The 27,868-nt window shown below is 45.6% G+C and overlaps 1 long non-coding RNA gene across 1 annotated transcript; it reads left to right on the top strand.

Annotated features, from left to right (window-relative positions):
• Positions 1 to 2,371: 2,371 nt before the first annotated feature.
• LOC130358514 (uncharacterized) lies at positions 2,372 to 27,868 on the top strand. The gene is made up of 4 exons (XR_008889548.1): positions 2,372 to 2,451; positions 17,390 to 17,539; positions 19,728 to 19,791; positions 27,551 to 27,868. It is a non-coding gene; the product is annotated as an uncharacterized LOC130358514 (long non-coding RNA).

Below are 27,868 nucleotides of genomic sequence, written 5' to 3'. Positions count from 1 at the left end.
ACAGAAAACAGCAACTCAACTTCAGAAGCTAATAACTATTGGAAGGATTAAGATTTTTTAATAGAAGTGATTTACAAATCTGTTTAACTTTCCGGAGTCAGTTGATATATAAAAAAAAGTTTTTGCCTGGAATACCCCTTTAAGAAGTGCCAATTGCACAGATGGTAGACAGGTAAGAGAGCGCAGCTCATAAGGACCCCTCATAGGATGGTACTGGGACTAGGAGTACCTGTTCTTAAAGGGGCACTCCGCCCCTAGACATTTTATCCCCTACCGGAGGCCCGTGACGTCACGTCCCCTCGTGATGTCACGGCCACGCCCCCTCAATGCAAGCCTATGGGAGGGGGCGTGGCCGTGACGTCAGCAACGCATCGCTAGTCATCAGGCACGGAGCGAAGTGACTGCGGTGACTGCGGTGCCGCAGCAGAGACAGCGGCGGGAACCCCGCGATCAGACATGTCTAGGGACGGAGTACCCCTTTAACACCTTAAGGACATGGGTTTTTATTTTTGCACTTTTGTTTTTTTTCCTCTTTGTCTCTTAAAAGCCATAACGCTTTCAATTTTCCACTTAAAGAGCCATATAAGGGACAGTTTTTTTGCGCTACCAGCTGCACTTTGTAAGGACATCAATCATTATACCACCAAATCTACAGCAAAATGAAGAAAAAATTTTGTGGGAAAATATAGAGAAAAAAAAGCAATTTAGCAATTTTGGGGGCTTCCATTTCTATGCAGTGCACTTTTCTGTACAAATGACATGTTATATTTATTCTTTTGGTACATACGAATAGAACGGTACCCAACTTACATAGGTTTTGTTTTACTTTACTACTTTAAAAAAAATTATACATTTTTGTATGAAAATTTGTTTAAAATTGTCCTCTTCTGACCCCTATAACTTTTTTCTTTTTGAGTAGACAGGGACGTATGAGGGCTCATTTTTTGCTCCATGGTCACTTTTTAGTGATACCATTTTTGTTTGATAGGACTTTTTGATTGCTTGTTATTCATTAGTTTTTTTTCTGGTATAAGAAGCAACCAAAAATATGCAATTCATGACTGGTATTTTTCTTATGTTTGAGCCATTGACCGTGCGGTTAAGTAACATTATATTTTAATAGTTTGGACATTTACGCACGCGGACACACTGCATCTTTATATTTATTTTTGTTTACATCATTTTATTTTAAACATGGGAAAAGAGGGGTGATTCAAACTTTTATTAGGAAAGGGGTTTATTCATAGTTAACTTTTTTAACAGTTAAAGGAGAACTCTGGGATAATAAAACTAAATCAAAATTAAAGCCTTCATCAAAAGTTATATAACTTTGAAATACACTTACATAGTCTATCTTGTACTGTTCGTCTGTTCCAATACTTCATTCCCTCCGGCCGGATGTGCTATAGGTGCTTTCTAACTTTCATTTTCGACCGCCATTCATTCCTATTGTGGCGGCCACCTTGTGGTCGAAGTCTCGGCTTACCCGGCATGCTCTGGGACTGTTCTCTTCCTCCCATCCCCGAAATAGGCCACTCCCAACTGTTGAATAATAATTTATGCTCAGCCGTCATTGGCTGAGCTTTGTTAGCTCATTCCCCGATCCTTTGGCCAATCGCAGTGCTGCCGCTGAGCAGCCTCAGAAGGCTCATTGCTGTTACTTCATTGTAAGTGCAGTGAGCCAACCAGACAACGCACCCCAACATGCGCTGTGTGCCAAACCAAGCTCCGCAAGTTTAGAGATCTGACCTGGAGCTCTGCGCCTGTGCAATCAATAAAACAGTGAGGGGGGGGGGGTGCGATTGGGGGGATTTATTGCCTAAATCTTCCCAATACTTTACCTGTGGTGTTCTTGATGCATATGAAGGGAGTACAGTGAGGGGGAGAAAAGGGGAGCGGGAGTAGAGTTAGAGGGAGGAAAATAAAATAGAAAATAGGAGCGGAATGAGAATAAGGGATGAAGGTTGAATATCATAAGCGAGTGTAGAGAGGGATAAGAAAGGGAGAAAAGAAGAGGATGAACATAGAGGGATGAGGAATGGATAAAAGATGCAGGTGCACACAAAGGAGAAGGGGGAGAAGTGAGAACGGGAGATTAGATTCATTTTTTCCCATAGTGGCGGTCCACGGAGCGAGCTCACAGACGTCTTGTTTACTTTCCTCTTCCTGTAGTGTCATTATGCTGCAGTGCCACAATTTATTGGATGATTACAGTCACATGGGGTGTGAGGTAACTGTACTAGGTGTGGTTAGTTGTAGATGTGTTAGCTGTGGGCGTACATAGTAAATAGAAGGGCGTGAGCAAGCGCAGGGGGGGTGAAGATATTACTGGAAGCTAAAGCAGGGAATCATGGGACATGGTGGCCATATTCATGATGTCACAGGCACTTTCGGCAGCGATTACAGAAGAACGGCTAGACCGATTTTCATTACAGAAAGTTTATCCGATAGGTGAGCGATTTATCTATCATATGAGAGGAAGTTATTTTTTGATTTTTCCATGCTGTAGTTATCCTTTAACTTTTTGTTAACATTTTATTCAACATTTTTTTGTCTCCATAGGAGACTATTACATGAAATTTTCAGATTGCATACACTGATCAATGCTGCTCCATAGGGGAGCATTGATCAGTGTTATCAGTGCTCGATTCCTACAGCCTGCAATGGCTGGCTGCAGCACTGGACCACCGATTGGTTGGCAGGGAAGGAGGTAAGAAACTTCCCTCTGTCTGCACAGTTCCCTTCATTACCCCTGTCGTGCAGCTGCGCCGTTCATAAACAGCATTTTGAGGCAAGGGGTTAAAGGGGTACTCAGCCCTTAGACATCTCATCCCCTATACAGTCATCAAGCACGAGGCAAGTTTGTTCCGTGCACCGGATGTCTGGGGTGCTACTGCCAGGATCCCAGGGGTCCCCAGCTGTGGGACCCCCGTGATCAGACATCTTATCCCCTCTCCTTTGGATAGGTGATAAGATGTTTAGGGTCAGAGTACCCCTTTAGGTGTTACACATTTTAAGTGATTGAGGGAGATTTATCAAAACCTGTCTACAGGAAAAGTTGCTGAGTTCCCCATAGCAACCAATCAGATCGCTTCTTTCATTTTACAGAGGCCTTTTCAAAAATGAAAGAAGCGATCTTCTTGGTTGCTATGAGCAACTCAGCAACTTTTCCTTTGGACAGGTTTTGATAAATCTCCCCCATAGTGTATATGCTGAATGCTTATTCTATTAAAAAATATGTTTTAATATGTATTGAAATGTTTGTCTATATTGATGTGTATTTATGGCATATGGGCTTCCTAAAACCTGGTTTCCAATATATATATATATATATATATATATATATATATATATATATATATACTGTACACACACGTTTCTGCTTTTGGGTGCAATAGGCTGCGCACCCCTATGGTTTATTAAGAGGAATCCTGTGAGCACAATCTACATATGGATGGGACATTGACTGTAAATGCAGACCATTTTGTGGGACTGTATCACTTTTACTTTAGGTTTGTTCTGTTTTTGTTGTGTGTTTGCACTTGGTGAATGGTGTAGTCATAATTACACAGCACTTTATGAAGCAGCTGTACAGTCATGTCGTCCCTTTTCCCTTATATCGCCATCTACTGGTAGTTAAACTTACAAACCAATGAGAAGTAGGCATGCAAGTCCTTAAATTTATGAATATTTTTACTTTCTATACTTGTACTTCGGCGAATCACTCCGTTCAGATACATGATGTATAAAGTAAGAAGCTAAGTTGGTCTTGTAGACCGGCCATTTGTTGTTTCGCTATTCACATTTTTCTTTCACAAGATGTTTTCAGGGCCTTCTGTTTTCTCATTTGTTGGAGTTTACACATTGCTCAGCTCGTCTTGCTGCACAATTTTTAAAACGATTTGTTCATGAGAATATATTTGTTTGTATGAGGCATTATTCCACTTTCTAACATGCAAATGTCTCTTAGCCTGGGCTTGATAAATTCTAGGTGTTTGTCAGCCCAAGCACTGACGGTGGCAGTAACAATTAGATACACCCAGCGGCTGATGTATCCCCTTTTATCTAGTGCTGAGCCACCTCTGTCGAGAAGGATGCTGCTCTGTGCTGGGGCGCTCCTGCTGCACCTCCTGTCACCTTCTCTGCTGCTACATCTCCTGTCACTACCGTCACCCTCCATCCTGTTACACTTTCTGTCACCCACCCTCCTGCTGCACCTCCTGTCAGCCCTGTTACCCTCCCTCCTGCTGTACCTCCTGTCACCCTTTCTGCTGCTGCACCTCCTGTCACCTTCCATCCTGCTGCATCTCCAGTCACTCTCCCTCCTGCTTCACCTTCCTTTACCCTCCCATTATCATCCCTCCTGCTGCACCTCCTGATACCCTCCCACCTGCTACACCTCCTGTCACACTCCCATTACCCTCCCTCCTGCTGTACTTCTTCACACCCTCCCTCCTGCTGTACTTCTTGACACCCTCCCTCCTGCTGTACTTCTTGACACCCTCCCTCCTGCTGCACCCCCTGTCACTGCCTTTTCAGAGCAAATTCTTCTAAAAAAAAAAAAATGAGCATGTTCATTCTTTTGGCAGAATCTGTGGTCCAGAAATTCCGCAGAGGAACATAAATATTGTAGTATGAGTGGTACAGCAGAATCCCATTAGGAACAATGGGAGGCTGCTTCACTGTATTTTCCAAACGTAATCCACTTAGAAAATGTGTAGTGTGAATGGGCCCTTAGAGTATACTGATGGCGGTGGCAAAACTTATAAATTTGCCTTTTTATTTCTCATCCAAGTGTCAAGGAGGTGTGCCGAACTATTTTCAAAGTGCCACAGCCTAGATAACCTTCTTGCTTACCCTTACCTCCCAGCTTCTATTTAATTGACATACAGAGCTCTGTACATCAGTCTGTTACATGCTGGGAGTAGTAGTACTACCTAAAAAATGAAAAAAAAAATTAAGAAAAAAAAAGTTAAACAAACTTTATTAACAGTTAATAAAAATTTTGTTATAAAAAATAAAAATGTTGTTAAATAAATTTTTTCCGTCCCTACTGCATCCTTTTTTTTTTTGTACTCAACACATTTTGAAGAAAACACCAGAGGGGCCAAAAATACAATTTCCACTCAAATGCAAAAACGCCCCCAAAAAAAAGTCAGACGCAGGGAATTGCACTGGCGTTTTTTCTGGCGTTTAAAAAAAAAAAAAAAAAAGGGGAATCCTGGCCTTAGAAGCAAGATAGACATGATCTGAAAGCGGAGTAGAAAATGATCTGGGTGCAGATCTGCACGAAATTTATCATGGTCACTGCGACAATATGATAAATTTAAAGCAGCACTGCCATAAAACAAAACAAAAAAAAACGTTTCTAGACAAACCACAAAAATGATCTAGCCAAGACCATTATTCATAAATAACCCCCACTATGTCTTGGGACCATACTCCAGGTGAGTATTGGGTGATGAACATGGCACGGTCACAGCATAGCGTCCAAGAGGATGCAGTGCAGCATCCATACTGTGACTGGTGCACCCCATTTGTGGCATAGTGGCAGGGCAGGGCTTGACCTCCCACACACCCACAGTGACACAGCAGGATGGGCATTGACCATCAGTCCCTTTGGGTGCAACCACAGTCCTCTGCCCTGGTATAAAGGTGACTTAGATCTGGTGATTCCACTGTGAAGCAAATACCAGTAGAAGCCTGCTTCATTGTAAGGCAGGATCGCTCCTTCCACACTATATTTTTCAGTACATGTCATTCATCACAGCCTGATATCACGAGGCCAAAGTGTCCTACTTTTTCCCTTTTGAAGAGCAAACAATTACTACTTACATATTGATCAGACAGCGCACAGCGTGCTGAGGGAATTAAAGAAACAATCCCATCTTTGCCGACACTGGAAGACTGGATGTGTTGGTGCAGTAGAAGTCTTTTGTGGAAATGCTTTTGTAATGATCGAATAACTTTAATTACAATGTAGAAGAGACAGAAGCAGCAAATAGACCTAGAAATTGTACAATATAAATGACAGATATCCATATCTATTTAAAAGAGGGAAAAAAAACTGATGTATTTTATCTAGCGGTGGAACATCATTATTGTACAAATGATTGCTTTAACTTTTTGTGTGGTTTGCTAGAAGCTAGTTTAAGGTTAGGTTTCTACATCGGCTTTTTATGGCATTTTTTTCTTAAGCTGCCACTGCGCCAAAGCCAGAAATGTATTAAAAAGGAATGGGAAATATAAAGGAAGGGCTTATACTTATACTCAATGACTGCACTGGCAGTATAAAAAAAAAATGCCAGAAATCTAGCCTAAGGGTAGAGTCACACATAACAGATCTGCTGGTGACCCAACCTATAGTGTGCCTCCTGGTCCCTGTTCATCACTGCTACTTTCTGAATTAAATAACCTATCAACCGTAAAGACCACTCAAGAACAGACCAAATATAAAAATAGGTAATCTTTATTATGACAATAATACAAAAAAATAGGTTAAAAGCAAGAGGCATGGACACAGAAAAAGGTGGGGACTAGGGAAAGGAGGGGTACAGAGCCAAATATGATAATGGCTATTGTTACGCCGAGCGCTCCGGGTCCCCGCTCCTCCCCGGAGCGCTCGCTACACTCTCGCTCCTGCAGCGCTCCGGTCAGATCCACTGACCCGGTGCGCTGCGATACCGCCTCCAGCCGGGATGCGATTCGCGATGCGGGTGGCGCCCGCTCGCGATGCGCACCCCGGCTCCCGTACCTGACTCGCTCTCCGTCGGTCCTGTCCCGGCGCGCGCGGCCCCGCTCCCTAGGGCGCGCGCGCGCCGGGTCTCTGCGATTTAAAGGGCCACTGCGCCGCTGATTGGCGCAAGTGGTTCTAATTAGTGTGTTCACCTGTGCACTCCCTATGTATACCTCACTTCCCCTGCACTCCCTCGCCGGATCTTGTTGCCATTGTGCCAGTGAAAGCGTTTCCTTGTGTGTTCCTAGCCTGTGTTCCAGACCTCCTGCCGTTGCCCGTGACTACGATCCTTGCTGCCTGCCCCGACCTTCTGCTACGTCCGACCTTGCTTCTGTCTACTCCCTTGTACCGCGCCTATCTTCAGCAGTCAGAGAGGTTGAGCCATTGCTAGTGGATACGACCTGGTCACTACCGCCGCAGCAAGACCATCCCGCTTTGCGGCGGACTCTGGTGAAAACCAGTAGTGACTTAGAACCGGTCCACTAGCACGGTCCACGCCAATCCCTCTCTGGCACAGAGGATCCACCTCCTGCCAGCCGGCATCGTGACAGTAGATCCGGCCATGGATCCCGCTGAAGTCCCTCTGCCAGTTGTCGCCGACCTCACCACGGTGGTCGCCCAGCAGTCACAACAGATAGCGCAACAAGGCCACCAGCTGTCTCAACTGACCGTGATGCTACAGCAGCTACTACCACAGCTTCAGCAATCATCTCCTCCGCCAGCTCCTGCACCTCCTCCGCAGCGAGTGGCCGCTTCGGGCCTACGACTATCCTTGCCGGATAAATTTGATGGGGACTCTAAATTTTGCCGTGGCTTTCTTTCTCAATGTTCCCTGCACTTGGAGATGATGTCGGACCAGTTTCCTACTGAAAGGTCTAAGGTGGCTTTCGTAGTCAGCCTTCTGTCTGGAAAAGCTCTGTCATGGGCCACACCGCTCTGGGACCGCAATGACCCCGTCACTGCCTTTGTACACTCCTTCTTCTCGGAAATTCGAAGTGTCTTTGAGGAACCTGCCCGAGCCTCTTCTGCTGAGACTGCCCTGTTGAACCTGGTCCAGGGTAATTTTTCCGTTGGCGAGTATGCCGTACAATTCCGTACTCTTGCTTCTGAACTATCCTGGAATAATGAGGCCCTCTGCGCGACCTTTAAAAAAGGCCTATCCCGCAACATTAAAGATGTTCTGGCCGCACGAGAAATCCCTGCTAACCTACATGAACTCATTCATCTAGCCACTCGCATTGACATGCGTTTTTCCGAAAGGCGTCAGGAGCTCCGCCAGGATATGGACTTTGTTCGCACGAGGCGTTTTTTCTCCCCGGCTCCTCTCTCCTCTGGTCCCCTGCAATCCGTTCCTGTGCCTTCCGCCGTGGAGGCTATGCAGGTCGACCGGTCTCGGCTGACACCTCAAGAGAGGACACGAAGCCGCATGGAGAATCTCTGCCTGTACTGTGCCGGTACCGAACACTTCCTGAAGGATTGTCCTATCCGTCCTCCCCGCCTGGAAAGACGTACGCTGACTCCGCACAAAGGTGAGACAGTCCTTGATGTCAACTCTGCTTCTCCACGTCTTACTGTGCCTGTGCGGATATCTGCCTCTACCTTCTCCTTCTCTACTATGGCCTTCTTGGATTCCGGATCTGCAGGAAATTTTATTTTGGCCTCTCTCATCAACAAGTTCAACATCCCGGTGACCAGTCTCGCCAGACCCCTCTACATCAATTGTGTTAACAATGAAAGATTGGACTGTACCATACGTTTCCGCACGGAGCCCCTCCTAATGTGCATCGGACCTCATCACGAGAAAATTGAGTTTTTGGTCCTCCCCAATTGCACTTCCGAAATTCTCCTCGGACTACCCTGGCTTCAACACCATTCCCCAACCCTGGATTGGTCCACTGGGGAGATCAAGAGTTGGGGTTCCTCTTGTTTCAAGGACTGCCTTAAACCGGTTCCCAGTTCTCCTTGCCGTGACCCTGTGGTTCCCCCTGTAACCGGTCTCCCTAAGGCCTATATGGACTTTGCGGATGTTTTTTGCAAAAAACAAGCTGAGACTCTACCTCCTCACAGGCCTTATGACTGTCCTATTGACCTCCTCCCGGGCACTACTCCACCCCGGGGCAGAATTTATCCTCTCTCTGCCCCAGAGACTCTTGCTATGTCTGAGTACATCCAGGAAAATTTAAAAAAGGGCTTTATCCGCAAATCCTCCTCTCCTGCCGGAGCCGGATTTTTCTTTGTGTCCAAAAAAGATGGCTCCCTACGTCCTTGCATTGACTACCGCGGTCTTAATAAAATCACGGTAAAGAACCGCTACCCCCTACCTCTCATCTCTGAACTCTTTGATCGCCTCCAAGGTGCCCACATCTTTACCAAACTGGACTTAAGAGGTGCTTATAATCTCATCCGCATCAGAGAGGGGGATGAATGGAAAACGGCATTTAACACTAGAGATGGACACTTTGAGTATCTGGTCATGCCCTTTGGCCTGTGCAACGCCCCTGCCGTCTTCCAAGACTTTGTTAATGAAATTTTTCGTGATCTCTTATATTCCTGTGTTGTTGTGTATCTGGACGATATCCTGATTTTTTCTGCCAACCTAGAAGAACACCGCCAGCATGTCCGTATGGTTCTTCAGAGACTTCGTAACAATCAACTTTATGCCAAAATGGAGAAATGTCTGTTTGAATGTCAATCTCTTCCTTTCCTAGGATACTTGGTCTCTGGCCAGGGACTACAAATGGATCCAGACAAACTCTCTGCCGTGTTAGATTGGCCACGCCCCTCCGGACTCCGTGCTATCCAACGTTTTTTGGGGTTCGCCAATTATTACAGACAATTTATTCCACATTTTTCTACCATTGTGGCTCCTATCGTGGCTTTAACCAAAAAGAATGCCAATCCTAAGTCATGGCCTCCTCAAGCGGAAGACGCCTTTAAACAGCTCAAGTCTGCCTTTTCTTCGGCTCCCGTGCTCTCCAGACCTGACCCATCTAAACCCTTCCTATTGGAGGTTGATGCCTCCTCAGTAGGAGCTGGAGCGGTCCTTCTACAAAAAAATCCTTCCGGGCATGCTGTTACTTGTGGTTTTTTTTCTAGGACCTTCTCTCCGGCGGAGAGGAACTACTCCATCGGGGATCGAGAGCTACTAGCCATTAAATTAGCACTTGAGGAATGGAGGCATCTGCTGGAGGGATCAAAATTTCCAGTTATCATTTACACCGATCACAAGAACCTCTCCTATCTCCAGTCTGCCCAACGGCTGAATCCTCGCCAGGCCAGGTGGTCTCTGTTCTTTGCCCGATTTAATTTTGAAATTCACTTTCGGCCTGCCGATAAGAACATTAGGGCCGATGCTCTCTCTCGTTCCTCGGATGCCTCGGAAGTAGAGCTCTCTCCGCAACACATCATTCCTCCTGACTGCCTGATCTCCACTTCTCCAGCCTCCATCAGGCAAACTCCTCCAGGGAAGACCTTCGTCTCTCCACGCCAACGCCTCGGAATCCTCAAATGGGGTCACTCCTCCCATCTCGCAGGTCATGCGGGCATCAAGAAATCCGTGCAACTCATCTCTCGTTTCTATTGGTGGCCGACTCTGGAGACGGATGTTGTGGATTTTGTGCGAGCCTGCACTGTCTGTGCCCGGGATAAGACTCCTCGCCAGAAGCCCGCTGGTCTTCTTCATCCTCTGCCTGTCCCCGAACAGCCTTGGTCTCTGATTGGTATGGACTTTATTACAGACTTACCCCCATCCCGTGGCAACACTGTTGTTTGGGTGGTCGTTGATCGATTCTCCAAGATGGCACATTTCATCCCTCTTCCTGGTCTCCCTTCAGCGCCTCAGTTGGCAAAACAATTTTTTGTACACATTTTTCGTCTTCACGGGTTGCCCACGCAGATCGTCTCGGACAGAGGCGTCCAATTCGTGTCAAAATTCTGGAGGGCTCTCTGTAAACAACTCAAGATTAAATTAAACTTTTCTTCTGCCTATCATCCTCAATCCAATGGGCAAGTAGAAAGAATTAACCAGGTCCTGGGTGATTATTTACGGCATTTTGTTTCCTCCCGCCAGGATGACTGGGCAGATCTTCTACCATGGGCCGAATTCTCGTATAACTTCAGAGTCTCTGAATCTTCCTCCAAATCCCCATTTTTTGTGGTGTACGGCCGTCACCCTCTTCCCCCCCTCCCTACTCCCTTGCCCTCTGGTTTGCCCGCTGTGGATGAAATATCTCGTGATCTTTCCACCATATGGAAAGAGACCCAAAATTCTCTCTTACAGGCTTCATCACGCATGAAGAAGTTTGCTGATAAGAAAAGAAGAGCTCCCCCATTTTTTCTCCTGGAGACAAGGTATGGCTCTCCGCTAAATATGTCCGCTTCCGTGTCCCTAGCTACAAATTGGGACCACGCTATCTTGGTCCTTTCAAAATTTTGTGCCAGATTAATCCTGTCTCTTACAAACTTCTTCTTCCCCCTTCTCTTCGTATTCCTAATGCCTTTCACGTTTCTCTTCTTAAACCACTCATCATCAACCGTTTCTCTCCCAAACTTGTTTCTCCCACTCCTGTTTCCGGCTCCTCGGACATCTTCTCCGTAAAGGAGATACTGGCCTCCAAGAAGGTCAGAGGGAAAACTTTTTTTTTGGTCGATTGGGAGGGTTGTGGTCCTGAAGAGAGATCCTGGGAACCTGAGGACAATATCCTAGACAAAAGTCTGCTCCTCAGGTTCTCAGGCTCTAAGAAGAGGGGGAGACCCAAGGGGGGGGGGTACTGTTACGCCGAGCGCTCCGGGTCCCCGCTCCTCCCCGGAGCGCTCGCTACACTCTCGCTCCTGCAGCGCTCCGGTCAGATCCACTGACCCGGTGCGCTGCGATACCGCCTCCAGCCGGGATGCGATTCGCGATGCGGGTGGCGCCCGCTCGCGATGCGCACCCCGGCTCCCGTACCTGACTCGCTCTCCGTCGGTCCTGTCCCGGCGCGCGCGGCCCCGCTCCCTAGGGCGCTCGCGCGCCGGGTCTCTGCGATTTAAAGGGCCACTGCGCCGCTGATTGGCGCAAGTGGTTCTAATTAGTGTGTTCACCTGTGCACTCCCTATGTATACCTCACTTCCCCTGCACTCCCTCGCCGGATCTTGTTGCCATTGTGCCAGTGAAAGCGTTTCCTTGTGTGTTCCTAGCCTGTGTTCCAGACCTCCTGCCGTTGCCCCTGACTACGATCCTTGCTGCCTGCCCCGACCTTCTGCTACGTCCGACCTTGCTTCTGTCTACTCCCTTGTACCGCGCCTATCTTCAGCAGTCAGAGAGGTTGAGCCGTTGCTAGTGGATACGACCTGGTCACTACCGCCGCAGCAAGACCATCCCGCTTTGCGGCGGGCTCTGGTGAAAACCAGTAGTGACTTAGAACCGGTCCACTAGCACGGTCCACGCCAATCCCTCTCTGGCACAGAGGATCCACCTCCTGCCAGCTGGCATCGTGACAGCTATGTAGCACTAATAAGAAGTCCTGGCCAGATATACAAAACAAAAACAATAATACAGTAGTCCCACACAGATGTATATGGCAGGACTAGGTAGAAATAAAGATAAGTGCTATCGTGCAAAAAATGCAAGAGAAGTGCACTGTGACAAATAAATACATATGAGTACATATGAATGGTCTCCTAAAGCAGTGCCAAGCACAATGAGAGATAGCAACAATGAGAGACATAGCTGGGAGGCAGAAAAAGCGGTCCAAGACTGGCATGTAAACAGATATACAGAGACCCCCCCCCCCCCCCCGTTCCCCAGTCACCTACCACACCTCTGTCGTGTTTCGCCATGGGGGCTTTGTCCAGGAGTGCTGCTTTCTGGTCACAGTTTCCAGTTCAGCCAATCTCTGACCTCAGCTTTGTGCCACCTCAGTTAGTCATTGGCTTAGTGGGGGAGTTCGTGCAGGGACAACAAGTCACCTGAACCAGGAAGCGTTGGTGACAAACAGGGACTGGAAGAGGCCAGAACAGGAGTTGTGGTGGATCAGGGCAGGTGGATGTTAAATAATTTTTAGGTTCAAAGAAGCAGACCAGGCTTTGTTTTGTTTTTGTGCACACTCATCATCACTAGTCCTACAGCACCATCTGTTTTATTCCAGCACAGCTGCATCCATTGTGTCATGTGATCACCAACTTGACTCACAGAAAGTAACAGTGGAAGTCGTCTGTCCTGGGTCAGCTGACTTCCTGTGAACTACAGGTAGACATCATCACCCATCAAATTTCTTCTGGCTGTTCATAGACCCCTTCCTGCCCCTCCCCCAAGTTCTATCTGTATACTATCTGTATGAGATCAGGATATAGAGTAGTTATATTCCTCTCCTGAGGCTGTGTTCACATGTATTTGTGCAATTTTCCTGCAACTGTGCAAATCATGTTGTCATTTTTACTGCAATTTTGGAAAATTGCATATAAACCACAGAAAGAATCTGTGAAAAATAAAATAAAATAAAGACTTGTAGGTCAAATCACTTTAGCTTCATGGCAATAAGGATATAAGACAATGTATCAAAACTGGACACAGTGTGAACTGACCCTGAACACTTATGAGTCTAATCAGCTCACCTGGGTGAACTCCAGCACTAGCAGCTTATTTAGATGAGATTTGTGATGAGACTCCACCTCCTCTTTCTACAAAGCCAGATAATTCATTGAAAATGTATGGAGCATTAGGAAATCATTTCAGTGGGGAAATAGTAATCAGTATGGCTGAAAAACAAAGTCTGCCACATTAGCTAGAACAGGTAAACACAAAGCATACACAAAACCCCTACATTACTCTCTACTAATAGCATACAGTGCACTTTATTAGCAACTTTGTTCCCAGAGTGCTTCTTTAAAGTTCCCACAGCCAAATATAAAAATATGTGCCCAGACAACACTTTAAAAATCTATTTTTTCATTTTCTTTTTCAATCGCTTTTAGCTTCAGTACAAAATCTGCAGGAAGTTTTCCTGCTCCTTTAAAATAAAGCTGTTTTATTTCATATGTTATACAATGTAGCTTAAACCCTGTCAAGTCTCTAAATGTGAACAGAGCAAAGACTCTATTACCTTCCGGAACAAAAAAGGTTTTGAGAACAAGGTATGAAGATTCTCCACAGATGATTTCTCTAGGTCCATGAATATTTATGTTCCACATTTTTAAGAACATTTTTGCTTTGAATGTGTCTTTATTCTGTAGGCAAAAAAAATATGGGACTTAGTGTCGTCAGCCATAAGCACATAACAAAGCACGCCGGCTTGACTTACAAGACGTTCCTTCTTTGCTGAGATGGACCCCCTGTAGTGTGTGAGAGGTGACACAGCACCATCCTCTATAATTCATGAATTCTGGGAAATCACCGGGTCTGGAATGAGAACAATTCTATGGAAACTGCTGTAAAATGACAAGCACATTTATCTCTAGACCGCTAACTGGCTACACTCGGTGCTCCTGATACACTCCCAGCTAATTCTAGCATTTAAATATGACACATTCATCATTTATTCATATAGATTCATCTATGAACAACATATGATCTATCATATCAGCTCAATCAAGATGCCTCTTCTGACATCATTTTATTTATTTATTTATTTATTTTTTTATAAAGTAAATAAAAGTTGCAAATACATTAAAGAGGTACTCCGCCGAAAAACATCTTATCCCCTATCCAAAGGATAGAGGATAAGGTGTCTGATCGCGGGGGTCCCGCCGATGGGAAACCCTGCAATCTCTGGCATGGCACCCCAGTCATCCGTGCACTGAGCAAACTCTGCTCCATGTCGGATGACTGGCAACTACAGCTGCCACGCCCCCTCCATTCATGTCTACGCCTCCTCCCATAGACATGAATAGAGGGGCATGGTGTGACCAGGCCCGTCACTACTGGACCGGCAAACCAAGCAATTGCTTGGGGCCCCGAGCTGGCTGGGGGCCCTAAGCAGAGCCGGTGCACATCCAGTAGCGACAGGGCACTTCGGGGGGCCCACACATTTCAATTAAATTACCTTTGTAGGGCGCGGGCCCCTTAAGAAACAAAGCGCAGGGCCGGCACCGGACAGGTCAGGGGCTGATGGGAGTAGAGACGTCACGTGCCCCGCGTAGGCACGCACGTCCACTCCAATCACCTGACCTGTCCTTGCTTACGTCCCTACGCGAACCTCCAGCATCCTCCTCATGCAGTGACGGGGGATTGTATGGTGGTTAGGGGACTACATTGGTGATGAGAGGTGTGTGTGTGTGTGTGTGGGGGGGGGTGGTTATGGGGGTGATAAGAGGTGCAGGGGGGGTGTTATGGGGGTGATGAGAGGTGCAGGGGGGGTGTTATGGGGGTGATGAGAGGTGCAGGGGGGGTGTTATGGGGGTGATGAGAGGTGCAGGGGGGGTGTTATGAGGGTGATAAGAGGTGCAGGGAGGGTGTTATGAGGGTGATAAGAGGTGCAGGGAGGGTGTTATGAGGGTGATAAGAGGTGCAGGGGGGGTGTTATGGGGGTGATAAGAGGTGCAGGGGGGGTGTTATGGGGGTGATAAGAGGTGCAGGGGGGTGTTATGGGGGTGATAAGAGGTGTAGTAGGGGTGTTATGGGGGTGATAAGAGGTGCAGTAGGGGTGTTATGGGGTGATAAGAGGTGCAGGGAGGGGTGTTATGGGGGTCATGAGAGGTGCCCCCCCTGCACCTCTCCTCATTAGCCCCCCCCCCCATCACCCCCCCTGAGTATAGTAGTATTTTATTCAGGGTACAGTGTATGGCAGTATTATATTCAGGGTACAGTGTGGGGCAGTATTTTATTTGGGGAACAGTGTGGGGCAGTATTTTATTTAGTGGGTACAGTGAATAGCAGTATTATATTCAGGGTACAGTGTGTGGCAGTATTATATTCAGGGTACAGTGTGGGGCAGTATTATATTTAGTGGGTACAGTGTATAGCAGTATCATATTCAGGGTACAGTGTATGGCAGTATCATATTCAGGGTACAGTGTATGGCAGTATTATATTCAGGGTACAGTGTGTGGCAGTATTATATTCAGGGTACAGTGTGGAGCAGGATTATATTTAGTGGGTACAGTGTGTAGCAGTATTATATTCAGGGTACAGTGTATAGCAGTTTTATATTCAGGGTACAGTGTGTAACAGTATTATGTTCAGGGTACAGTGTGTGGCAGGATTATATTTAGTGGGTTAAGTGTATAGCAGTATTATATTCAGGGTACAGTGTGGGGCAGTATTATATTCAGGGTACAGTGTGTGGCAGTATTATATTCAGGGTACAGTGTGGGGCAGTATTATATTCAGGGTACAGTGTGGGGCAGTATTATATTCAGGGTACAGTGTGGGGCAGTATTATATTTAGTTGGTACAGTGTGTGGCAGTATTATATTTAGGGTACAGTGTGTGGCAGTATTAATTTTAAATTCGGGTAGAAAAACAGACATGGTGCACATCTACAATCTTGTATAATGATCTGATTGCTTCTCAGCATAATATCAAAAACTAACAGGTTGTTAGTATACATTTTTGATCAAAAAGTACAAGCCCACTCGCCACGTCAAGGCCACCTATCCAGAGCGGGTCCCTAACGTGCCTAGCATAAAATGGCGCAGCAACGGGCGGCGACCACCACCGCCGCGACACCAATGCCCACAGGGGGGAACGACCCACCGGCAGAGCGGCCCCAATGCCACTCAAACCAGTCTATGGGCCGCCTGGTGCTGCGCCATTTTATGCTAGGGACGTTAGGGACCCACTCTAAATAGGTGGCCTTGATGTGGCGAGTGGGCTTGTACTTTTTGATCAAAAATGTATACTAACTACCTGTTAGTTTTTGATATTATGCTGAGAAGCAATCAGATCATTATACAAGATTGTAGATGTGCACCATGTCTGTTTTTCTACCCGAATTCGCAGTATTAATTTTAGTTGGTACAGTGTGTGGCAGTATTATATTCAGGGTACAGTGTATAGCAGTATTATGTTCAGGGTACATTGTGTGGCAGGATTATATTTAGTGGGTACAGTGTATAGCAGTATTATATTCAGGGTAAAATGTGGGGCAGGATTATATTTAGGGTTCACTTTCTGGCAAGGTTATAATGATTACTGTCTTCATGCAGAGGATGAGGATCTGCTGACAGTGAGGAGCCAATGATGTCTGGATATAAGACTCTGCAGAGAAGATGGAGAACGACCCACCGGCAGAGCGGCCCCAATGCCACTCAAACCAGTCTATGGGCCGCCTGGTGCTGCGCCATTTTATGCTAGGGACGTTAGGGACCCACTCTAAATAGGTGGCCTTGATGTGGCGAGTGGGCTTGTACTTTTTGATCAAAAATGTATACTAACAACCTGTTAGTTTTTGATATTATGCTGAGAAGCAATCAGATCATTATACAAGATTGTAGATGTGCACCATGTCTGTTTTTCTACCCGAATTCGCAGTATTAATTTTAGTTGGTACAGTGTGTGGCAGTATTATATTCAGGGTACAGTGTATAGCAGTATTATGTTCAGGGTACATTGTGTGGCAGGATTATATTTAGTGGGTACAGTGTATAGCAGTATTATATTCAGGGTAAAATGTGGGGCAGGATTATATTTAGGGTTCACTTTCTGGCAAGGTTATAATGATTACTGTCTTCATGCAGAGGATGAGGATCTGCTGACAGTGAGGAGCCAATGATGTCTGGATATAAGACTCTGCAGAGAAGATGGAGCTGGGGGAAGACCTGGTCTCTGGACCCGATGAAGAAAATATAACAGAGAAGATGTCACTCAAGGCAGAAGACGTCACTCAGGTCACTGATATCATTGTGTATTCTCCTGACTGTCCCATCAGAGCTGTAGTCACTTGTAAGTTCTGCAGTGATGATGGGTAAAACTGTGTCCAATCTGTGTCTCTCCAGCTGTTACAAAACTTCAACTCCCATTGCCAGAGGCTCTCCAGACATGATGGAAGTTTTAGTTTTCCAACAGCTGGAGAACCACTTCAACCGAGGTGATCGGTGGGGGTCTCAGCAGTCAGACCCCCACCAAAAAAAATGGCCCTGGGGGGGTGGACAGGGGGTATGGGTAGGGAACACTGCTGCACCTAATGTGGGGGGAACACTGCCTGCCTAATGTGGGGGGAACACTGCCTGCCTACTAAGGGGGAACACTGCCTGCCTAATGTGGGGAACACTGCCAACCTAATGCGGGGGGAACTCTACTGCACCTAATGTGCATCGTATCGACGTTCGCTCACGTTGCGCTCCCAGAATTCAAGGGCCGGCGTTACTATATCCTGACGCCGGCCCTAGAGCGTGACGTGCGTGAACATCAAAGGGGGGGGGGGGGGCCTCCATGTCCATTTTGCTTGGGACCCCAAATTCCTTCAAACGGCCCTGGGTGTGATGTCACGAACACGGAAACTCCAAGCTTTCGTGTTCCGGAGGGCACCTCTGCTGGCCCGGAGATCGCGTGGTCCCCAGTGGTCAGACATCTTATCCTCTATCCTTTGGATAGGGGATAAGATATTTCTCGGCGGAGTGCCCCTTTAAAGGGGTACTCCGCCCCTAGACATTTTATCCTCTATCCAAAGGATAGGGGATAAGATGTCAGATCGCCGCAATATAGCATTTAGCACCCACCTATAGGTGGGTGCTGCTTGCTATATTGTGGGGGGTCCCCAGCGGCGGGACCCCGGTGATCTGACATCTTATCCCCTATCCTTTGGATAGGGGATAAGATGTTTAGGGGCGGAGTACCCCTTTAAGGAAAACTTAACAATATTGCCATAGGATGTATGCATTTTCAAGAAATTTTTTAGTTGCGGGTTACTGTCCATATGATAACATATACATAATACTAAAGAAGGAAAAGGCCATAGCACTAAGCAGGAGACTCTGCTATCAAAAAAGAGCTTTTAAAATGTATTTGTTCCCAGAAAAAACATGCAACGTTTCAGCTACATGTTAGCCTTTATGAAGCATTTATCATAGCCATGACAAAGGCTAACATGTAGCTGAAATGTCGCAATTTTTTTCTGGGAACCAATACATTTTAAAAGCTCTTTTTGCGCAAGATACTGGAGTCTCCTGTTTAGTGCTGTGGCCTTTTCTTTCTTTTCTATTGCACCTGGATTGGCAGTCCGGTTGACCACTTGCACAACAGACTGATCCAGTGCTGACTTTCAGTTCCTTATGTTATACATATATCATAAACATAGGTACAATGGACCTGAAACGGTAAATGACAGACTAATATAGAAAGAGAGAGGGCCCTGCCCATGAGGACTTCCAACAATCTACAAGGGGGGGCAGTAGGTGAGGGAGACAGCTGGTCATCTGGGAGAAGTTATGAAAGCAACCATAGGGGCACACAGTGGCAGGAGAGGTTGTACTGTTGTACACTTTCTTGAATAGATGGGTTTCATGTTTCTTTTGGGTTAGAGTCTGATATGTTGGGTTAGTAAGTTTCAGTGTATGAGAGAAGCATGGGAAAACCTTGGAGATAGTTGTGTGAAGTGCAGATGAGGGGAAAGCACAGATGGAGGTCTTGAGAGGATCAGAGATTGCATAAAGAGTATCTTGTAGCAAAAGATCAGGTCAGAGAAGTTTAGAGGGGACAGGTCGTGGATGGCCTTGCATATCATAGTTAACAGTTTAAACTGATTTGTTGGGCAATGGGATATATTAGGTGGGGGGGGGGAAGAGTGCTTGAAGGAAGGTCACAGAGTAGGATGTTGCAGTAGTTGAAGCAGGCGATGCTGAGGACATGGACCAGTAGCTTAGTGTTGTCAAAGTTTAGAAAGGAGCAGATTCAAGGATTGTTTTTGAGGTAAAGGCAGCAGGAGATGGTAAGAGTCTGGATGTGGGGTTTGAAGGATGGAGCAGAATCGAAGGTGACCCCAAGGCAGTTGACTTGTGGGAGGACTAGGGACAGAGTAGCACCATTGACTGTCATTTATAGGGAAGAGATAATGAATTCTGTTTTCTCCATGTTAAGTTTTAGAAAACGGGAGAAGGAAGATATAACTGAGGAACACTCTGGGATCCTGGATAGAAGAGAGGTAACATCCAGATCAGGGAGGAAGATTTTAGTGCCGTCAGCATAGAGGTAGTACTTGAAGCCATGGGATTCGATAATCTGCTAGTGAAAACAGTGCCAATCCATAACTAGAGTACATGCGCCAAGTAAAGGATGTTAGCAGCAGATCATTTTAGTCCTTGCAAGGTAACCCATTTGTGGATGAGATTTGTTTTTCTAGCACATCCCACAGATGCCTGATCCCATTCAGCCTCCAGTGCAATTTCCATTGTATTTGGACACTACAACAGAACCTAGTATTATAGGTCAATGGGGTCCATCTGGTTTCATTGGTGTCAATTGTGTGACAGATCCAGCTCGGGTGACCCAGTACGGGATGGTGTTACCCCGTACCTTCCCTGCCCTGTTAGGCAGTGTCCCTTCGTGTCCCAAGGGCCCACTGCATTGTCTCCCGCATTGTAAATATGTTATGCATTATGCTGTGTATTGTACCTTTAACTAGTTATACCATGTGATTGTTACCCAGGAGGTACCAGTGACCAGCTGACCCCAAGAGTGACCTATGGGCTCCCTGCTAGTCTCCCCCATATAAGCCTTGGGTGGAGCTAGCTTCTCTTTCCTCTCTTGGAGCTTAGAACTCTTTGTGCTGAGGTCCGGTGCAGTCGTACCCAGTGTGTGTGTCCGGAGCAGTGGAGGCCTCAAGTCAAGTCCTGCCGCCACAAGTCAAATACACGTAAGCTAAAGTCACCGTCCTGTCACAAGTCAGTTAAGCCAAGTCATCTACCCAGCGTGGCCTGCGCTAAATTCTCCCGTCTAACTACAAGTCCCAGAAAGCCTGTGAGGTCTCTGTGTCACTGGTCACCTCCTTGGTCCCTGGCTGAACTGTATAGACTTTACCAGCTGTCTAGCCTCAGTAAAGCTACCGTTGTCTGTAACTTGGTGTCGGTGTCTTCATTGCCCCCGTGCCTAGCCCAGGATTCAGCAGTATACCTTCAGGTGGTTATAAAGCTAAACCAAGCCCTGGTGTCACGAATACAAGGGGTTAATGCTATCTGCCCCTAGGGTAACAACATCTGCCCTGCACCTCACACCCTCCAATACCATACAGCATTGCATTTTTCTGCTCTTAAGACTGAACAGAAGAATGCCATTGACAACACAGGTGTGAATTCAGATGAAGTTTGAAGACACCAGTGCTGGCTGCCTAGACAAAAGCTATAGTGAATTTCCTGTTACTGTGGCATCAAGCACAGCCATAAAAATAAAGCAGAACATTTGCTCTAATAATATACAGATGTACATTTCATCAACTGCAGAGCTGGGATTGCACCATACAGTTATAGAATGTTTGAGATATATATACAGTACAGACCAAAAGTTTGGACACACCTTCTCATTCAAAGAGTTTTCTTCATTTTCATGACTATGAAAATTGTAGATTCACACAGAAGGCATCAAAACTATGAACTAACACATGTGGAATTATAGACATATCAAAAAAAGTGTGAAACAACTGAAAATATGTCATATTCTAGGTGGAAAGTGTCCCCAAGTGCAGTCACAAAAACCATCAAGAGCTACAAAGAAACTGGCTCGCATGCGGACCGCCCCAGGGAAGGAAGACCAAGAGTCACCTCTGCTGCGGAGGATAAGTTCATCCGAGTCACCAGCCTCAGAAATCGCAGGTTAACAGCAGCTCAGATTAGAGACCAGGTCAATGTCACACAGAGTTCTAGCAGCAGACACATCTCTAGAACAACTGTTTAGAGGAGACTGTGTGAATCAGGCCTTCATGGTAGAATATCTGCTAGGAAACCACTGCTAAGGACAGGCAACAAGCAGAAGAGACTTGTTTGGGCTAAAGAACACAAGGAATGGGCATTAGACCAGTGGAAATCTGTGCTTTGGTCTGATGAGTCCAAATTTGAAATCTTTGGTTCCAACCACCGTGTCTTTGTGCGACGCAGAAAAGGTGAACGGATGGACTCTACATGCCTGTTTCCCACCGTGAAGCATGGAGGAGGAGGTGTGATGGTGTGGGGGTGCTTTGCTGGTTACCCTGTTGGGGATTTATTAAAAATTGAAGGCATACTGAACCAGTATGTCTACCACAGTATCTTGCAGCGGCATGCCATTCCATCCGGTTTGCATTTAGTTGGACCATCATTTATTTTTCAACAGGACAATGACCACAAATACACCTCCAGGCTGTGTAAGGGCTATTTAACCAAGAAGGAGAGGGATGGGGTGCTGCGCCAGATGACCTGGCCTCCACAGTCACCAGACCTGAACCCAATGAAGGCAAAAGGGCCAACAAGTGCTAAGCATCTCTGGGAACTACTTCAAGACTGTTGGAAGACCATTTCATGTGACTACCTCTTGAAGCTTATCAAGAGAATGCCAAGAGTGTGCAAAGCAGTAATCAAAGCAAAAAGGTGGCTACTTTGAAGAACCTAGAATATGACATATTTTCTGTTGTTTCACATTGTTACGCTATGCGCTCCTGCCTCACACGCTGGCCGTGAGCGCATGGTCCCCTTACCTCCTGCTGCCGACGGGGCTAGGACACGCATTGCGGGACACACCCACATGCGAGCCCCAGTCCGTCACTCTCCGGGTGTTTCCCCTTCCTCTGCTTCCGCCACTCTGCTCCGGCACGTGTGTCCCCGTCCCTTAGGGTGTGCGCGCGCTGGAGCTTTAAGATTTAAAGGGCCAGTACGCTCATTAGTGTAACCACCTGTGTCTTGTTGATAAATTCCTCCACCCTCCTCAGTTCTCTGCCGGATCTTTGTTTCCTTGTGCCCTAGAGAAAGCGTTCCTTTGTATTGCCTTGCTGTGTACCAGATCTCCTGCTCTTGTGACCTTGACCTTGCTTCTCTGCTGTCTGCCTACTGAACTTCTGCTACGTCCCGACTACGCTACTGTGCCACTTGCCCTGACCTACAGCTATCCTGACTAAGAGTTGTCTCATCCCTTCTGTGCTTTGCATCTCCTCAGCCGCCTTTGTGGTTGAGCCGTTGCTGGGGGTTGCTACCTGGGTGTCGCCTGCAGCTGCAATTGCCATCCTGCTTTGCGGCAGGCTCTGGTGAAGACCAGCGGCACCTTAGACTCCGCTCCCTGGCACGGTCCGAGTCATCTGTCACACAGGTCCAGCGGATCCACATACACCGGAGTTCCTGTCTTCAGAAATGTGAGTGTTACACACACTTTTTTGTTATGTCTATAATTCCACATGTGTCAATTCATAGTTTTGATGCCTTCAGTGTGAATCTACAATTTTCATTGTCATGAAAATAAAGAAAACTCTTTGAATGAGAAGGTGTGTCCAAACTTTTGGTCTGTACTGTGTATATATAAATAATTTAAAAAGAACAGTGGCACACCAAGTGTACAAAAGAAAAGGTGGTTTATTCAAAAAGACGTCGGTCATCGGTGAGCCAGCTGAAATGGCGCCTTACACATTTTTTGAATATACCACCTTTTCTTTTGTACACTTAGTGTGCCACTGTTCTTTTTGGATTTTGTAGCTAAGGGGGTCCCTAACCTGGACCTGATACAGTAGAACAAACAGGAAGAAGTGCTCAGATAAGCACCTTCTCACCCTGTTGTCTCCATGATGCATGTGACGGATTGTATAAAAAGTCTATGAAGCCTGCACAAAGAAAAAGTTCTCAACAGAGGGACTGATGGGGTTCTCAGCATCCAGACTCTAATCCAACACCAACTCTTTACAATGTTCCTCAAACCAACGTTCCCCTGTTCAGCCCGCAGAAAGGTGTCAGACCCATACACAACTGACACACTTTTCAGCTGTGGTCGGTGATTCAGCTCAGTAAAGACAGTATAAAACCAATATGTTTTGCAATTGCTTTCATTAGAAAATTTTCAGTATTTCATACTGAAAAAGCCAGTCAAACAACTGCCCCCCACCGGCTGCTTGGTCACATACTAGTCCTGCTGTGTCCATGCGTCATCACCTACATCATGGACACACTTCCTTGATTGACAGCTGTGAGTGCAGGGGTCACAGCTAGAGGAAAAATCCTCCCACTGTCAGCTTATGTCCCGCTACTGTCAGTGAGGACAAGCTGGGAGTTGTAGTTTTGCTAATGCTAGGGGAGATGTGAGCAGACCGCATACAGAGGGAGGGGGTGGAGAACTGCACAGTGAGGCCACGCCCCCTCCCTTTGAGAGGAATTCAGACTAGTGAGCTAAATTAAAAGTGTATTCAAAAAATAAATAAAGGTGCTAGACACACAAAAATGCACATGGTCAGGATTAGGTACTGAGTGATATATTAAAAAAAAAATGTTGTTGGGTCTGTCGGGTATACTTTAAAGAGGTACTCCGGTGGAAAACTTTTTTTTTTTTTAAATCTATACGATTAAAATGATACCCTACTTATATAGGTTTGATTTTGTTGTACTTCTGGAAAAAAAAAAATCATAACTACATGCACGAAAATGTATACGTTTAAAATTGTCATATTCTGACCCCTATAACTTTTTTTTTCCACGTATGGAGTGGCATGAGGGCTCATGTTTTGCGCCATGATCTGAAGTTTTTAGCGGTACCATTTTGTATTATTTGGACTTTTTGATGGCTTTTTATTCATTTTTTCATGATGTAAAAAGTGACCAAAAATATGCTATTTTGGACTTTGGAATTTTTTTGCACGTACGCCATTGACCATGCGGTTTAATTCACGATATATTTTTATAGTTTGGACATTTCCACATGCCACATATTTATTTTTATTTACACTGTTTTTTTTTTTAAATGGGAAAAGGGGGTGATTCAAACTTTTATTAGGGAATGGGTTAAATGATCTTTATTCACTTTTTTTTCCACTTTTTTTTGCAATGTTATAGCTCCCATAGGGGGCTATAACACTGCACACACTGATCTCTTACATTGATCATTGTTATCCCATAGGATAACATTGATCAATGATTCTGCCGCTTGACTGCTCATGCCTGGATCTCAGGCACTGAGCAGTCATTCGGCTATCAGACACACAGGAGGCAGGGAAGGACCCTCCTCGATTTCGCAATGGTGGTCCCGAACAGCCCACTGAGCTAACCGGCAGTAATTTACTTTGACTTTAGACGCCGCGATCAACTTTGAACGCTGTGTCTAAAGGGTTAATAGCATGGCTATTAGCCACGGGTCCCGGCCGTTGTTAAAGGCTGGGCCTGACCTGCTATGACGTGGGGCCACACGATGGCCCCGCGTTATAGAAAGGGAGCGGACTCAGGGCATACAGGTAAGCCCTGAGTCCTTAAGTGGTTAAAGGGGCACTCCACTGGAAAACATTTTTTTTTTTTTTAAATCAACTGGTGTCAGAAAGTGAAACAGATTTGTAAATTACTTTTATTACAAAATCTTAATCCTTCCAGTACTTATCAGCTGCTGAATGCTCCAGAGGAAGTTCTTTTCTTTTTGAATTTCTTTTCTGTCTGACCACAGTGATCTCTGCTGACACCATTTTAGGAACTGCCCAGAGCAGGATAGGTTTCCTATGAGGATTTTCTCCTACTCTAAACAGTTCCTAAAATAGACAGAGGTGTCAGCAGAGAGCACTGTGGTCAGACAGAAAGGAAATTCAAAAAGAAAAGAACTTCCTCTTTAGTATACAACAGCTGATAAGTACTAGAAGGGTTAAGATTTTTTAAAAGACCTAATTTACTAATCATATCATATATTTTGATTTCATTTCATATCTTTCTTGAGAAGGCATGGGATAAAAATATCTAAAGGAAAAATAGCTAGATTAGGCTGCATTCACATCTCGTTTTTGCAATACGGTTGCCGTATCCCGTTTCTGTACAAAAACGTATGTCTCCAAACTGGACCGAAACGTATGCAACCGTATATGCCCCCTCACGTTTTTAAACCGTATACGTTTGAAAACGGATGTCCGTTTGCATACGTTTTAATACGTTTTCCTTGAAAAAAAACGGATATGGTTTTATGTTTGTCAACATTTTAAATAAAGTAATTTTTTTATTGAATTTCCCCCCCCCCCCAAAAAAAAAATTAAAAATAAAAACAGTATTGTGCAAACCGGATGTAACCGTACGCACATACGGTTCAATACGGTTACCATAGAACTCCATTTTAAAATAACCGTATACAGGTTGGATACGGTTTTTGACCGGGACACAAAACCGTAGTAGACTATGGTTTGGTGCACAGTTAAAAACCATATAAACCCGTAAATGATGCAAAACGTACACAACCTGATGCTACGGTTGGCATACAGTTTACAATGAAATGTCTATATATACGGTTTGCAATACGGTTCGATACGATTTTTTCAATGAAACCGGATACGGCAACCGTATTGCAAAAACAAGATGTAAATGCAGCCTTACACAGTTTTGGGCTGCAGAACATTTACCGTATTTTTCGCCGTATAAGACGCACTTTTTCTTCCCCAAAACTGGGGTATGGCGGCGGTCCCTGCGGCCATCAACGGCCGGGACCCGCGGCTAATACAGGACATCCCTGATCGCGGTGATGCCCTGTATTAACCCTTCAGATGCGGCGATCAAAGCTGACCGCTGCATCTTGAGCAAAAGTGACACTAACCCGGCTGCTCAGTCGGGCTGTTCAGGACTGCCGCTGTGAAATCGCGGCATCCCGAACAGCTTACAGGACACCGGGAGGGACCTTACCTGCCTCCTCGGTGTCTGCTCCGTGCCGGGATCCCCTGCATGGCCGGCGCTATCCTTCGTCGTCATCACGTCGTCGTGCACGCCGTCCTGTCATCCAGTAGGAGTGGCATGCGCAGCAACGTGATGGCGGTGACGGAGAGCAAGGATACCGGGCAGCAGAGACGTTCCGGAGCGACGGGGACACCACGGGGACACGGTGACAGCGATGGAGGGCGACATCCAGGGCAGCGGTGACGGGTCCGGAGCGGCGGGGACACGTGAGTACTACCTCCTATACCAGTGGTCTTTAACCTGCGGTCCTCCAGATGTTACAAAACTACAACTCCCAGCATGCCCGGACAGCCAACGGCTGTCCGGGCATGCTGGGAGTTGTAGTTTAGCAACATCTGAAGGTCCGCAGGTTGAAGATCACTGTCCTATACTTTACATTGTATTTGGTTCAGAATCTTTACTTTCTGGATTTTTATCCTTTATAATTGGGTGCGTCTTATATGACGAAAAATACGGTAATATCTATAGCTGGTTAAGGAGTGAATGTCTATGTGAGGCTTTATATCTCTGTATCATAAAAACTGAGCTATGATGGCTATAAAGCTATATTAAGAAATGAATCAGCAAAGACATTTGAACCTAAAACAACATGATAATAAAAGGTGGAGATTCGCTTTAATGTATTTGTACATAGTAAACAGACATATTAAGCCTATCCATCAATGGAACGGTCCTATTCATTAAGACGATCATGGGGGGCTATGTATTAGCTTTTTCACAAGCATGACTTACATGACTATTTCTATCATAGATTTCTCCTCATTTACTCTTTCTTTATTATTTGGCTATTTTGTCTTCTAACTCCTAATTTTCTGGTAAATTGAGTCTGGAGTTTAGGAGCCTTTATACAGTACAATGGGAACAGCTCCATAAAGCAGATATTGATAAAATAATAGATGTTTCCCTGTGATGTCCTTTTAAAGGAATCTTTTCAACAAATTCAGCTGTAAAACACGATAGAGCAGAAAATGTATCTCAAGCAGTTATTAGGGCTATTACTGGTAAAATGTGTCACTAATAATAACCAAAATCCATGTTTTATCTTTTAAGTTCGTGGAAGGAGTCTGGAGGTCTTTGTTATTCAAATGATCGTTCCATTATTCTCCAACGATAATGAATAATACATCACACAAAGGAATAAAGACTGGTTCAGCCCATGTCCAACCATGAGCACGGGGGGATTAAAGGGATACCGAGTAATGTCGTAATTGGAAACAGAACAGACTGAGAATCTAAAGCATAATAGAACGCTGTGTTAAATAATTAAAGAAGATGAAGCAAGGTTATTGTTATTCAATGTTATGTACAGTTATTCATTTATTATTTTTAGCATTCTATATATTTATACATCATTTTAGATATATGGTG

Source organism: Hyla sarda, chromosome 2 (genome assembly GCF_029499605.1).
Source record: "Hyla sarda isolate aHylSar1 chromosome 2, aHylSar1.hap1, whole genome shotgun sequence".
NCBI lineage: Eukaryota > Metazoa > Chordata > Amphibia > Anura > Hylidae > Hyla > Hyla sarda.
This window is presented reverse-complemented; position numbering and strand designations above follow the sequence as displayed.